The sequence below is a fragment of the Pipra filicauda genome, unplaced genomic scaffold, assembly GCF_003945595.2.
Source record: "Pipra filicauda isolate LSUMZ 115617 unplaced genomic scaffold, ASM394559v2 scaffold488_size445888_pilon, whole genome shotgun sequence".
NCBI classification, from domain to species: Eukaryota; Metazoa; Chordata; class Aves; order Passeriformes; family Pipridae; genus Pipra; species Pipra filicauda.
The window spans coordinates 60,514-73,936 of NW_024104629.1; the positions used below are offsets into that span (position 1 = coordinate 60,514).

Genomic DNA, 13,423 nt, shown 5'->3' on the forward strand with positions numbered 1-13,423 from the left:
CCCAAAACCCCCCCACGTACCAGGGAGCACCGGCCAGGCAACCAGAGGGGTCTGAGGAGGATGACAGAGACGGTGCTTTTCCCTCTCCCTTTCCTATTTCTCTTGAATGCTGCCTGGAAAAGGAGCTGTAGGAAGGCACAGGGTGCAGTCCTGGGAACCCAGCAGAGAGGGATTCCTGAGCCCTTCCAGCCTCCTCCAGCACGGGCTCAGTCCTGGTTCTGCAGGGGATACCTGTAGCTTGCTTACCTGCTGCTCAGCTCCTTGAGGAGTTCCGTGTTCCCCTCTCAGCTGGAGTGTTTGCTCCTTCTAATAATCCAGCTCCACCCAGGCACATCAGGTGGGAGTTTTAATGGGATGTTCTTCACCTCTCCAGAAGTTCAAAACTGAAGTGCTGTAATTTAAGGCATTAGGTAACGAGGTTATTTTAGGAAGAATTTGAAACTCTGCTTTGCCTTTCCCAGGAGAGTGCCAGGCTGGAGGCAGCACTGTCCCAGCTATGACTCAAAATCCACATTCTAACTGGGATTAATTGTGGTGGAACCAAGCCACGGAGGGGGTCAGAGCTGGTTGAGCCAGGAAGGTTGTGGACCTTGGTCTTTTCACATTTTTCAGGCATTCTGGGGGCAGTGACCGTCTCAAACCTGCTGCTTCCAGTGGGAGAAAATGAACATGGCTTTTCCATGACACTGAATTAGCTTTGATGTCAGTCCTTTCTTCCTCATGGAAGATGGGAATGCGGGGCCCTTTTTGCCCTTCCAGGGCCATGAACCTTCTGTTGTCTCCCCGAGTCAGAGCCCTTTTGGAATGAGAGTGGAAAATATGCCTGTCCTTGGGTGCAGTGACAGTCCTGGATGGGTGTGTGCCATGTGTTTGTCCTTGGGCTCCCAGGAGATGGAGCCTTTCAAGCCTTGTTGCCATCCTGAGCTTTGGCTTCTGCCTGGGAATTGCTGCCGTGCAGGGATTGGGAGCTGAGGGTCCGAGGTGTGACGTGGACACACGGGAATAAAAGGGTGCTTTTGGAGAACTGAATTTCTGCGGGGTGAAAGAGGGCAGGGCTGGACTCAGGGAATGGTTTGAGCCAGGTGGGTTCTGTGTGTGGGCACGGCCATGGGAGCAGTGCTGCTGTTGCCAGAGGGATTCCTGGCACATCAGCCGGGTGTCTCCGTGGAATGTGCTGCAGGAACATTCCTCCTGAGCCACCAGCCAAAGGAGGGCAGTGCTGGAGAGCAGGAGCAGCCCTTGGGAAGCTGATGTTGAGGGTTCCCCTCGCAGTGAAGGGTTTGCTCCTTCTGGGGACCAGGACGTGCAGCTTTGGGTTTGCTGAGGCTCAGGAGTGCCCAGGTCATTAATTGCTGGTTGCAGCCTTGGAACTCAATTCCTTCTGCACATGAAATCCAGATTAGCCACAATTAATGATGTTGTGGCTGGAACGGAGCCATTCCTGACAAATCCTGCCTTCCCTCCTTAGATCCCTTAAAGGAGAAGACAAGCAGAGTTTTCTGACTTTAAAATATATGAGTTTAGGAGGAAAAATCCCATCTACATGTAATCCTTTCATGTGTAATTCAGGAAATTGGTCCTAGTTTTCATGGCCTCTTGCAAAGGATTATTCCATGTACTTGGTGGGCAAAGGAGGAGGGGAGAATGTCTGAATATGTTTTCCTTTTTTTTTTTATCATAAGGAATAGAACTTCTCCATTTTTATGGCCACTGAAGAATGTCGAGGACATTGCTCATCCTGTCAGGACTTTTTTTTTCTACACCCCAGATCTGCTCTTTGTCCTTTCCGGGTTCCCTCGCCCCAGTTTTCTCCAGTATGTTGTTTATTTTAAAACAAATAAGTAATTGCATTTACCTTTTACTGTCCATTCCATCAAATAAACTAAGTAGGGGTTTTTATTCCCCTTCATTTCTCCTTTGAAAGAAAATGTTCAGATAATTCCCTTGGTTTCTGCTAAAGGAATTTCTTTGGTCCCTGCTAAAATAATTTCTCTGGTTGCTGCTGAAATAATTCCCAGTGCCCAGGATGAACTGTGCTGCTCTGCTGAGGGGCGAGGGTGCAAGCTGTATTAACCTGAATTTACAACCCAACTGTTCTCAGTTATTCCTCCAGTCTTTATTTGCTTGGTTAGTAAACTGAGAAGCCCCAAAACGTGTGAGTTGAGATTTTGGACCTTCCTGTGGTGCAGTTATTTATTCCTCTCCTCTCCCCTGACTTGCTTTGCTGGATGAATCATTGCTCTGTCTTGATAGGGCAGGGCTTTTGTAGCCAAGTTTGCTCAGGGAAAAGGTGATGAACTGTGGGGGTTTTTTGGGGGGAGGTGGATGAGAAAAGGACCTTACAAATAACTGAGGGACTGCAGATATTGAGGAACACACCTTATTTAATTTATTGGAAATTTATTGTTTAATGGAAATTGTTGGAAATGAGACTCTCCAGTTTTATAGATGCTCTTAATCGCATCCAGAACCTTCTACCAAGGCTGCCTGTCCACATGTATTGTGGGGAGCCTGACTGCATTTTGCAATGTGTGTTGTCCCAACATAAGTTTTGAGCTCTCCAAGTTCCCTTTTTAAGCCTGAAATGAGTGCAAGGATCAGCTGGCTGGAGTCTGCCCTGTGTGGATGTTTTCTCCTGTTGCTGGTGATTATTTGCAGAGCTGTGGAGCTGGGTGAGGTTGGGAAATGTGGGGCTGGGGCTGGGGCTGGAACAACAACTCCTGGCTCTCCATGGTGGAGATGAAAGGCAGGATATTGTATCTGGGAGATTCAGACACTTGCACATCTCACTGGTCCCTGGGGACTTCTTAAAGTAAAGAGCAATTAATCATAGTAACAACAATTCCACGAGGGGTTTCAGTGGTACAGGAGCTTTTGCTATTTTTAATCATGGCAATACAGTGACACTTGGGTTTATTCTTCCAGCAGAGCCTCCACATTGATCACTTGGTGTGTGTCTGCTTTTGTTCCAGTTTGAGGACATTTTCATTCCTCTTGTACTCTCAGAGGGACATTTGTCTTACTCCTCCTGCATTTTCTGTTCTGCTGTTATGTGTTCTGTGACAGTGGTGAGGTTATTTCACGCCCTGGAGAGCAGGAGGGAGTGTGGAAGGAAAGGAATTGAGATGAATCCTCGGGTGGCCCAAAGGTCTTTGCCCTCTCAGCTCACTGAGCTCTCTCCTTCCCCTCCTGCTCCTTTCCAGGGTGTAGTTCCTGCACTACAGTTGCAATGCAAACATTGTAAAGAGCAGCAAAAGGTGGTAAACCTGATTCCACGAGCCCTGACAGCTGCTGTGTGCAAGGGGGGGTGAAGGAGAAAATAGTTGTGTTAAGAGAAACATTTTCATTGACTGTTGTGGCTTTAAGGCTCTCACAGGAGAATTCTCTCACAGGAGAATTGTTCTTGTATTGCCTGAAGTTGTTAACATTGGTCAAACGGGGGATAAAATGAACATCTTTTTTTCTGATCAAGGAAAGGAGATACATCTGTGTTCAATAATCATCTCTGTATTTGTGAACTCGTAGATCTCTGAGCAAAAGCTATCAAAGAATCTCCTGAGTTGGAAGGGACCCACCAGGACCCTCCAAGTCCAAGTGCTGGCCCTGCCCAGGACAGCCCAGCAGTCCCCCCCGGGCCTGAGGGCGTTGTTCAGGACAGAATGAAGGAATTCATATCTACAAGGGAGCTTTAGAAGACAGCTAAATCCTCAGGCTTCACAGAATGTTCCCAGCCATTAGTAAACAGGGGTCAGGTGGAGTCTGTCCCTGGATATACATTATCCTGGGGATTAACCCTGCCTGCTTCTGCTCCCAAAGCTGCTCCTGGCTGTTGCTGGAAAGCAGGTATTGGACCTGGCTCATCCCTGTGGCAGAGCACAGGGGCCACAGTCCCAGAGCAGGGTCCTGTGTGGGAAATGCTCTTTAAATTGTAAACAAAACAGCCCCTCCCCTAAAGAGCTTAACTCCAGTTCCAGGCTGGGTAATCCCTCCTGACAGTTCCTATTTAGGGAACACATCTCAATAAAAAGGTCTGATATTTGAGAGTGCAGAGCAGGAATTGAAGCATCTCTGGGCAGGAGGTGTTCGATGCTCAGTCCTGGGCCACCCTGGACATCTAAATAAGGAGCTGGGGGTTGAGATTTTTCATGGAGCCTGAAGGAGAAAAGCTGCTTTAGAGTAACCCTGCCTTTGACTCTTAATTTGGGCCCAAATATTCTGAAAATCGTGGTCACCACTGGAGTGTATTAGCTAATTACATTTAATTATAGTACCACTAATGTCAAGCTCTTGCCATCAGACTGGGCAGCAATTAGAGCACAACTGGATTTTCACCAGTTGCCCGAAGTTAGCTCTGCATGTGGGACACAGCTTGTTTTGAAAGCAAATGTTGTATCTCATAAAAGCTCGAGAGTGACTTCTCGTTGTCTTTGTTCAGGTGGATTCATCAGCCAGAAAATAAAAATATAAGCTGGTGTCATTCAGAACCCCATGGATCTCCAGTGCAGTAATCAAGTCAGACTGGGTTCTGCTGGTTTTATTACACTGAGGAAATAAAGTTTAGGGAGACAAAGCCATTCCTTGGTCAAAAGAAATGAAGGAGGAGGGTAAACAAGTGACATTACTATGGAAACAAGTGCAGCATCCTAGGAAAGACTGGGAGTGTGCAGGAAGTGCCAGAGCCTGCTTCAGAGAGAAGGGGGTGCTGTTGTGTGGAGTGAGCAGAACTGGTGACAGGCACTGAACTTCCCAGGCCAAAGTGTTCTGATGTTTCCCTCCTGAGAGGGGAAGTCCTGGAGGAGACTGAGAGCAGAGCTGGGAGTGAGCTGAGAGCAAGGCTGGGAGGAGGGAAAGGGATGGATCCGTGTGTGTGGCTTGACCAGGCTGACTTTGCCTCCCTGGGATTATGGATTTGTTGCTTACATTTTGCTCATGAAGTTTGGTGGGGTTGCAGTGGGTTTAGGAAGATTAGGAAGCCTGGATGGGTTTAAGGCAGGGCTGCTCTTGGTCATGTTGGACATTGGTGTGCCTTGGGCTGTGCTCTCACCATTTACAGCCTTCACCTGCTCCTTCCCTTCCCTTCCGAACTGCTGCAGTGGAGAGTCCCTGTTTTGGGGGTGATTTGATGTGTGCAGGGTGAGTTAGAGATGCTGAACCTGCCACTGCCCCGAGTTCAGTCCCTGGAACACCCCGAGAGCCCAGTGCACTGAGGGGTGTAAATCAGAGCAGGAACAAAGGTAACCAGCTCCTGTATTTGTACCTGGTGTGCTCAGATCTGTGCAGAGCACAGCAGGGTCAGAAGGTGAATCTGTGTGTGTGACTTCTTTATTTTGGTTTTTTTACTTGGGTTTTTTAGAGACCTGGCACAAGAGCAGTGTCACATGAAGCACCCAGCAGCAGCAGCAGGGCTCCAGTTCCCTGTTATTCTAGTTTTTCCCTATATCCTGTGTTTTATTGCACAGGGAGAGGTGTGAAAATCCAGTTGTGCTTAGAGTGCCCTGGAGGTTTTCTCTTGGTGCTTACATGGAGTAAATAACTGCAAGTCTTGGAGCAAGTTATTGCAAGGAGTGACCAGGAGGGGTTTGGTCCTGAACTCTGACAGTTCTCCTGATTTTTGAAGCACAGATGTCCAGCTAAAATGTCCTTTGTCTGACTTGCATGACTTCTGAGCTGCAGAGATTGAGTTTCCTGGGTTTCCAGGAGACTTCCCAAAGGAACAGCAGATGAAACATTTTCCTGCCTTGTGGCAATTTGGTGCCTGTTTCTCCTGCCAGTCCCAGCTGATGCTGGGAGGATACACTGCCTTTGGGTGGGTTCAGATTCCTTTTGTTTCTGCCCTGGGATCGCCCCTTTCTGGGCTCCTTGGCTGTCAATGATATCTGAATTTGGGGTTGTGTAAACTGTTCTCTGCTCTCCACTGCAGTGCCTGAACGAGGGGGGCACTGATTTACTGCCTGGACTTGACATGAGTCTGACACCCCGTAGTTAAAGCAGTGGTGCAGCAGCAGAGGAGGCAGCAAACAAGCTCATTTCCCTCTTGCCTGAAGGGATTTTTTGTTCCTGTGCTTGTTGAGCAAATAGGGCACTGTATTAGCATGTTATTCTTCCCAGTCCTTGGGCTTCTGTTTGCATTCTATTAATGCTTTGGTTTTTATTCAGTGGAAAGCTGCATTAATGATGCTGACAGTCCTAATGACCTGCTGGAATTCTGGAGGTTCCAGCAGTGTGGTGGTTGCAAAAGGTCTTCCAGTTAATATCGTGCTTTAAATGTTATCACAGCCTACCCACAAATTACAGTGGTATTTCCAGAGGCACTGATGTGTTCAGGAAGTTCACCAAATTCCCAGAAACGTCCAATAGTGTGCCCTGTGACAGTGCTTTGTCCATGGGGGATGAGTGGCTGAGGTGGTTTTGTTCACCATCGTGGAAGGCTTGTACAAAAAACTATAAGAATTATAAATACTGACATGTTTTCTTGTTCTTTTACTTCCTTATGCCTTCTGCTCTTCCCATGTGATTTTATACAGTGAAAGAACCTTCCCATGTTTTTAATGTCATTTAATTTTTTAATTAAATTTCTTTTTCACCTAATATAGCAAGGAAAAATGGGACTGTTTAATCGTGGAATATTAAGCTGTAAGGCAATGTTGATAATCCCTGTTTATTATCAGTCTAAGTCTATGATTTTTAGCTCTTCCTAAACTATATAGTGATATTCAGCTATCACAGGATTCCCAGGGCCCACTAGGTATGAAAGATTAATAGACACATTAAATGAACTATTGATTCCTGGCACTTTGCACTTGGCAGATGATGGCTCCAGATATGAATTTAAACTATTAAAATATGTAGTGCTCTCTCTGAAGTGTTTGTGAGCCACAGCTCAGGAGAGGCAGAAAGGCTCTGAATGCAGGAGGAATATTTAAGGACTTGGGTTTCCAAGTGTGAAATCCTTTCCCAGACAAAACTGGTGTAAACTCGTGTAGGAATTCTTCAAGGTGCCTTGGATTTGGATGTTTGTAAGACATCCAAAAAACCCAGATCCTGGTGTTTTGAGTGCAGAGCTCCTGCCTCCAACCTCGGCTGGGGGGCCTTGAAGGCACACTTAGAAGCAGCATCCAAAAGTGAAGGGCCTTTGGACGTTTTCTTGCCTTTGAACAGTTGTGATTCTCTGTCTCCTCAACACTTGGGTTGCTTCTGCCTTCCCCTGAGCTGCCAGGGGCAGACTGATGGATGAGCAGGGGGTGACCTGTGTGAGCCACGGCCCTTCCAGGCCACTGCCAGCAAAGCAGGGCTCCTGTTCCCCTGGGATTCCTGATCCCTGGCAGTGTCCCTGAGCTGCCCAGGGCAGAGCAGTGATTAGGACATGACCCTTGGCATGCTGGGGCAGCCACTTCTCTCGTTAATTTTGAGCAGAAACAGTGAGATGTAAGGAAAAAAAAATGTATAGTCCCTGGTGGCAAAGATGTGACAGAACCAGAGCAGGGCAGGGTGGAGGGACCTGGAGAGGTCACCTGGGTGAACCTTTGGAGCTGGGAGCCACAGCAGGATTATTGATGAGGGCTGTGTTGTCCCTGTCACCTTCATCCAAGTGCTTTGGGAAGAGGAATGACCTTGAGCAGAAGTTGCCAAACCTGGGAGCAGGAGAAACCAAGCCCTGTTCTCAGTACAGCCTGTAACTACCATGCATTTACATCTGATGGTGCTTCACAAACAAGCAATTAGGAATTTGAGAGCTTTGCTTCTGCCTGATTTGACCTCTTTGGAAACAGAGAGAAGAGAAAAAAAACTACATTCCATGTTTTTTTCTTCCTTTTAACTGAAGTACAAGAGAAAGCTTTATTTTCCTCCTGAGACATTCCTGCGTGAATTAGCAAAGGGAGAAACTGTTCTAAAATACAGAATGAATGAGCCAGACCTGGAATGTGCCTTCCTGGAGTGAATCAGGTGACTGCAGTTTTGTGGATGTTACACTGGAGTTAATGATTTCTATGAAGTAAATACTGAATTTCGAGCTTTTCAGCCAGTTCAGCTTTTTAACCATTGCTAAAAATACGCCCCCAAAGCTACATCACCGAGGTTGGGAAAGAGTTACTTTCAATACTTTACATCAAAGCTTATGCTAAGGATGAGATGCTGAGGTTAAATGATGGACTGTGGGGGGAATGGAGCTTGCAGGGGGTAGGGATTGCTTCCTTTGAGGAATGACAGGGACCTTCCAGGAGCCTCGGCTCTCACGGGGGTGGAGCTGCTCCTGCCTCGCAAGTGGAGCAGTTCTGTCCCCCCCAAATGCAGAGTGTGTGTGCTGCTCACGGGCTGCCAAGAGAAACTGGCTGCAGCAAGATTAGTCTTGAATCAGGAGCTTTAGCAAATCCTGTTTTTCTCATCTTCTCTGGGTCCTTAATGCAGTGTCACTCACCCAAATTTCTTTTTTGGCAGAACGTCGTGGCTTCCATAGTTTTTAATTAAAATTGTCCGTACCCTGATTTAATGGCTCCATAAAGCATCTTGGCTTACTCTGCCTCAGGTAAATGAAAATATTTGCTGTGGCAAATAGGACTATTAGTTTTACGATCCGTAGCAATAAAAAGCTTTTATCAGGAATGTCGTCAGAAGAGGCATAAAAACCGTGTCCGTGTAGAACCACTGATACGTCTGAGGAGTTGTGCTTTGATTCCCGAGTCTCTGTAGGAGAGGGTGTTAGCAGCATTTAAATAACTGCAGGCACTGCCAGGATGGCAGAGGGACTGCTGGATGTGGTTTTGGGGCAGGAGGGAGCGTTTGGGAGCGGGGTGAGTGAGGAGCATCCTCCCACATCCAGGTCAGCCCGGGCTGTGCTGGGGGGGGTTTGTTTGCAGCTGCTTCCCCTACAAACGGAGCTCTGCTCACATCTCTCTGTGTTGTGCTGCTGTTTGCTGCCTCCCCGAATCCTTCTGATCTGCTATTCCCCAAAGGTACCAGCCGTCCCCTCCTCCAATTCCTGGCAGATTTAGGGAGTGGTTCCCATGGCGACGGGGGAGGAATTGGATCTGCAGCCCAGCTGGGATCAATCCCAGCTGCCTCCTCCTCCTCCTCCTGAGCAGTCAGCGTATTTTTAATAAAGTGACCGTGTACAGGAGGCATGTCTTTGTCTTGTTAAGCCTTTGTTGTGTATTAAATCCTGAGGGCTTTCACCATAATCTGCTGGGCTCACAAGCTTTACAAATCCTGCCCTTACTCGGAGAGCTGGGGGCATTAGACCCAGCAGAGATTTTTTTTTCCCGATGATTTTTATTTCTGCAATTTAGTTGAGTCGGAGAACTGTTCCTAGAAATGAATGAAAATAAAGGTACAGTCTTTAGCAAGGGAACACAGGGAATATTTCCAGCTGATTTCATCCCTGTTGTGCTTTATTTTATGCTGCATTTTCCCTGAGCCTCACCTGCACGTTGTGGTGATGCACCATTGCAGGGTTACTGTGACAGGAGTGACACGAGGACAGGGATTGCTGCCATGGCAGGGACTCTGCTGCCTCCCAGGCAAATATATCCCAGTTCCCTGTGTTCCAAGCCAGGAGTGGTGCCTGTCAGAGAGAGCCCTGAGAACCAGGGGAGTTTGGGTATTATCGGGGCTCCAAAGGTGAGCAGAGAGCTGAGGTGCTCTTGGCAGAGAGAACTGGCTGGGAAGGGTCTGACGTGGCCCCCAGTGCTGGAGTGAGATGGGACCATTCCTGCTGGGCAGCCAAGGATTTAGATCCTTTTTGAGTTCCAAGGCTCAGACTGGGACCTTGTGAGGGTCAGTGCTGAAGGGCTGGCAGGCTGGAAAGCAGGGATGTTTTATGGGAAGGGAAGGATGGGGGGGATGAGCTCTCCTTTATCCATGGACACAACCCCACGGTAGATTTGCATTACTGCAGATTTGTCCTGAGTGTATTGAGTGTTCCAAGACATTCCCTTTGCATGGACACAGGCAGATGTTCCAGACTGGGAGTGTGGCTGCAGGTCACTCACACTCTGCTTCCCTGGAGTCCCTGCGAGTTTGGGCAGACAGGGAGCCAATACCCAGCACTGAACCCCCTTCCCTCTGCTGCAAGTGGCACCTTATTTACCCCCCAGGTAAACCCTGCTGTGTTAGGCTCAGCCTTAGCCCAGCAGGGTACAGCCTCCCTGCCTATTACCCAAATCAGGGCTTAATTTGAGCTCGTTTCTTTTGTTGAAATGCAAAACTAATTATATTTAACTACAGATGAACAGGAAGTTGCATTAGCAATTTTTTTTTTTTTTTTAAATCAATAGGGAATTATTCAGCATTATTTGGGGGCTGGGGAACTTTGTAACCAGATAAAAGATATGGGGGAGGGCAGAGCTATAAAAAGTGTTATTGTGTGATTATGAAGAGGCCTTTTAATGCAGTTATTATGTGATGCTAAAAAGGCCTTTATTGCTTGAAGTTGGAAGTGGAATACAAATGGGCTCCCAGTGTCTATTAAATGAAGAGTGGAAAAAATAGTCTCCGTTTGCCTGAACTGCAAAGCAAAAATACCGATTAAATAGTGATTAAAACCCGTGGCAGGGCTGGGTCTGTTGGTTTGGTCACACACTGAGCAGCAAAGTTTAGCGAGCAGGGAGCAATTGTTGGTGTAATTGCAGGCACAGTTCGTGGTTCTGATGGGCCTGTTTGTCCAGGTTGTGGTGTCAGCAAAGCAAGGGCTGGCTCAGGCAGTCGGGGCTGGGTTCCCCCTGGTGTCAGATGAGCTCGGATGGGCTCGGTGGGAGTCACTCAGAGGAACATTTCTGCTCAGATTGTAGCTGGTTTCCACAGGTTACCTTCAGCATCCCCTGGGCTCTTTGGTGCCCGGTTTCATCTCCAGGGATCTGGCCTTTTGTAGGACAAAGCCTGAACGCTGTTGGCAAACACTGTGAGGACAAAACCCAGGGCTGGAGCAGCCCCACAGCCTGTCCAGTCTCCTGCACAGACCCACCGTCAGAAGACACAAAAGGCTAAAAAAAGCCAGGTAGAGTTTTGTTCCTTGACATCTCTGGCGGAGTGGAAGTGTTGAGGGTTTCTGGAGTGTGTTTTGTGCCTTTAGTAAGTACCTTTGGTGTGTTTCTGCACAGATGAGCCCTGGGAATTTCCTCTCCCAGTGGAAACTGGAGTAAAATAGCACTTGAAACAGCAGTTAGGTTTTGATCTACCTTGGGGTACTTGAGCATCTTGTTCCTGGATTAAATTAAAGAAGCTGAAGTGTGGTGTGAAGCAGGTTTGTTAATACTGGCTCTCTGGTTCCTGCTGCTCACCAGGTCACTGTTTCTGTCCCTTGGCAGTTTCTGGGTTTGAAAAGTGCTTTTCTGGAGTCAGTAATAACTGACTAAGGAGGTTTCCCCTGTGCCTCCCTCCCATCACAGCTGAAGGGGCTGTGCTGACGTGCAGGGGGATTGGTGGTGAAGGAATTGCTGCCCCTCTGCACAACCTTTGCAGAAGTGCTCTTTCTTAGGCCAGTAATGATGAGATTTAATGATAACTTTGCTGCTGGTGGAGCAGAGGGAGCAGTGACTGAGTGAGGCATATATAATCAGGGATGTCCTTCCTTTGCTCCTTTCTAAGGCTCCAAAGAGTTTTGCCTTCCTGTGTCCCAGGGGTGGTTTCCAGGTTTCATTCTCTTGAAACTCTTAAATGCACAGAAGGAGCTGAGCCCTTGGAAAAAAATAAGTGAAAGTGTTGAGAGCTGAGTGTTGCCTGGGCTCAGATCTCTTGCCTGGCCCTTTTGGCTGTCATTACAGTGAGATATTCCCAGGTTGTGTGGTTTCCTCCCATTCTTTGCATCTGCTGTGGCACAGACATGCATAAAAAAAGATGTGAGGTAGAGCCCAGATGCCAAATTTGGGGGTGATGAAAAGTTCAGTGCTTTACACAGAGCCTTTTTTCTCCTTTCTAGCTGTAACAGAAAGCACCTGAGAATGGAATGAAAGGCATTAATAACCCCAGCCTGTGCCACTGCCTTCCCAGCAGGCAGCGACTCTCACAAGTGCAGAAGAGGGCCAGTGGTGTGTTTATACAGTGTAGGGTGGCAAAAAAAAAGAAGGGGGGGATGAATTTATATTAGATCTCAATTAGCTCAAAGCCATTTTACCAGCACCCCGTGGTCTGATAGCAGTGCTTGCCTGAGGAGAAAGCAAGCTGCTGGCTGGGCTGAGAGCCCTTCCTTGGGCTGAGATGGCAGTTCTGTGGAGAATTCAATCTCAACGTCATTGTGTTCCAGCTGCAGGGCTCAGCCAGGCCAGGAGGGGCTGGAATGAGCCTCTTGCTGTTCCTCAGGGCATCCAGGGGTACTTGAATGTCCCCCTCTGGCAGGCTCTGGGCTGGGCAGACCTGTGAACGTGGCCAGACCTGGAGCACACAGTGCTCCCAACTCTGCTGTCAGCTGAGTCTGGGCTGGGTTGTTTCTGTTCACTGCTGTACCCCAGCCTGTTGGGCTGGAACACCAGCACTTATCAGCACAGCCTGCTGAAATCCAGGGAGAGCAAAGCCAGAGATGTGGCCCGGACCTTGCCCCGGGACCGTCCTTTGCAGGGCTCCACTGGCTCCCATGAATTGCTTCCCGTTTCCCTGTGAGCAGAAGTGCTGTGTCACAGTGGCTGTTGGCTGCAGGAATGTGCTCAGACCATCCTGATGGTTCTGTCCTTCTTTACTGAGGGCAGGCAGTGCTCCTTCAGCTGTGTGTGGCTGCAGCCTTAATGCCTAACCCCCCCATCCATATGTTTCCCGAGTACTTTAAGGAATGTTGCCATTGGCACACACAGTCAGGTTTTAATTTCTCAAGCAGTGCATGTTCCTTGAAAATCCAGGTGTGTTTGGCAGCTAAAATAACACCTCTGTGGTCTGGAGGTAAAATGAGCTGCTCTGGGAGAGGGATTTTCATGCACTACAGCGTGAAAACACCGGGAGGGGGTTTTTGAAAGAAAACCTATTCATTTTGGTGTCCTCAAATTCAACTTGACCTGGGCTTGTTAGGCCACAGATCTGCTGTGGAATTAAGCTATAGCTGGAGGAAAGCCAGAATCCAATTACATTTTCTGCCTAATGGGTCATAATTTATGCAATGAAGAAGGCAGGGATGTTGCTGGGGGGAAAAGGGCACTGGATGTGCGTGGATGTGCACTGGGCAGGGCTGGGTGTGAATGGACATGGAAATGGGGACCTGTGCTGGATGTGGAAATGGGGACCTGTGCTGGACGTGGAAATGGGGACCTGTGCTGGACGTGGAAATGGGGACCTGTGCTGGACGTGGAATTGGGGGCCTGTGCTGTCCTTTCTCACTTGTTTAGTACCAGTGTAATTCAGATCAGAAAATGAGTGTTATACTGGACTCTGCTGAATAAAGGAGCTGTAGGGGTTGGAAGGCCAGCAAGGCTTTTTTACTGAAGACCACTCCTGTTGTTTAACCACC

General features: G+C 48.2%; 1 protein-coding gene across 15 annotated transcripts in view; it reads left to right on the forward strand.

Moving 5' to 3' along the window:
* The window catches only part of NCAM1 (neural cell adhesion molecule 1), an 88,850-nt gene that overhangs the window by 31,870 nt on the left and 43,557 nt on the right, over window positions 1–13,423 (forward strand). The window lies entirely within an intron of this gene.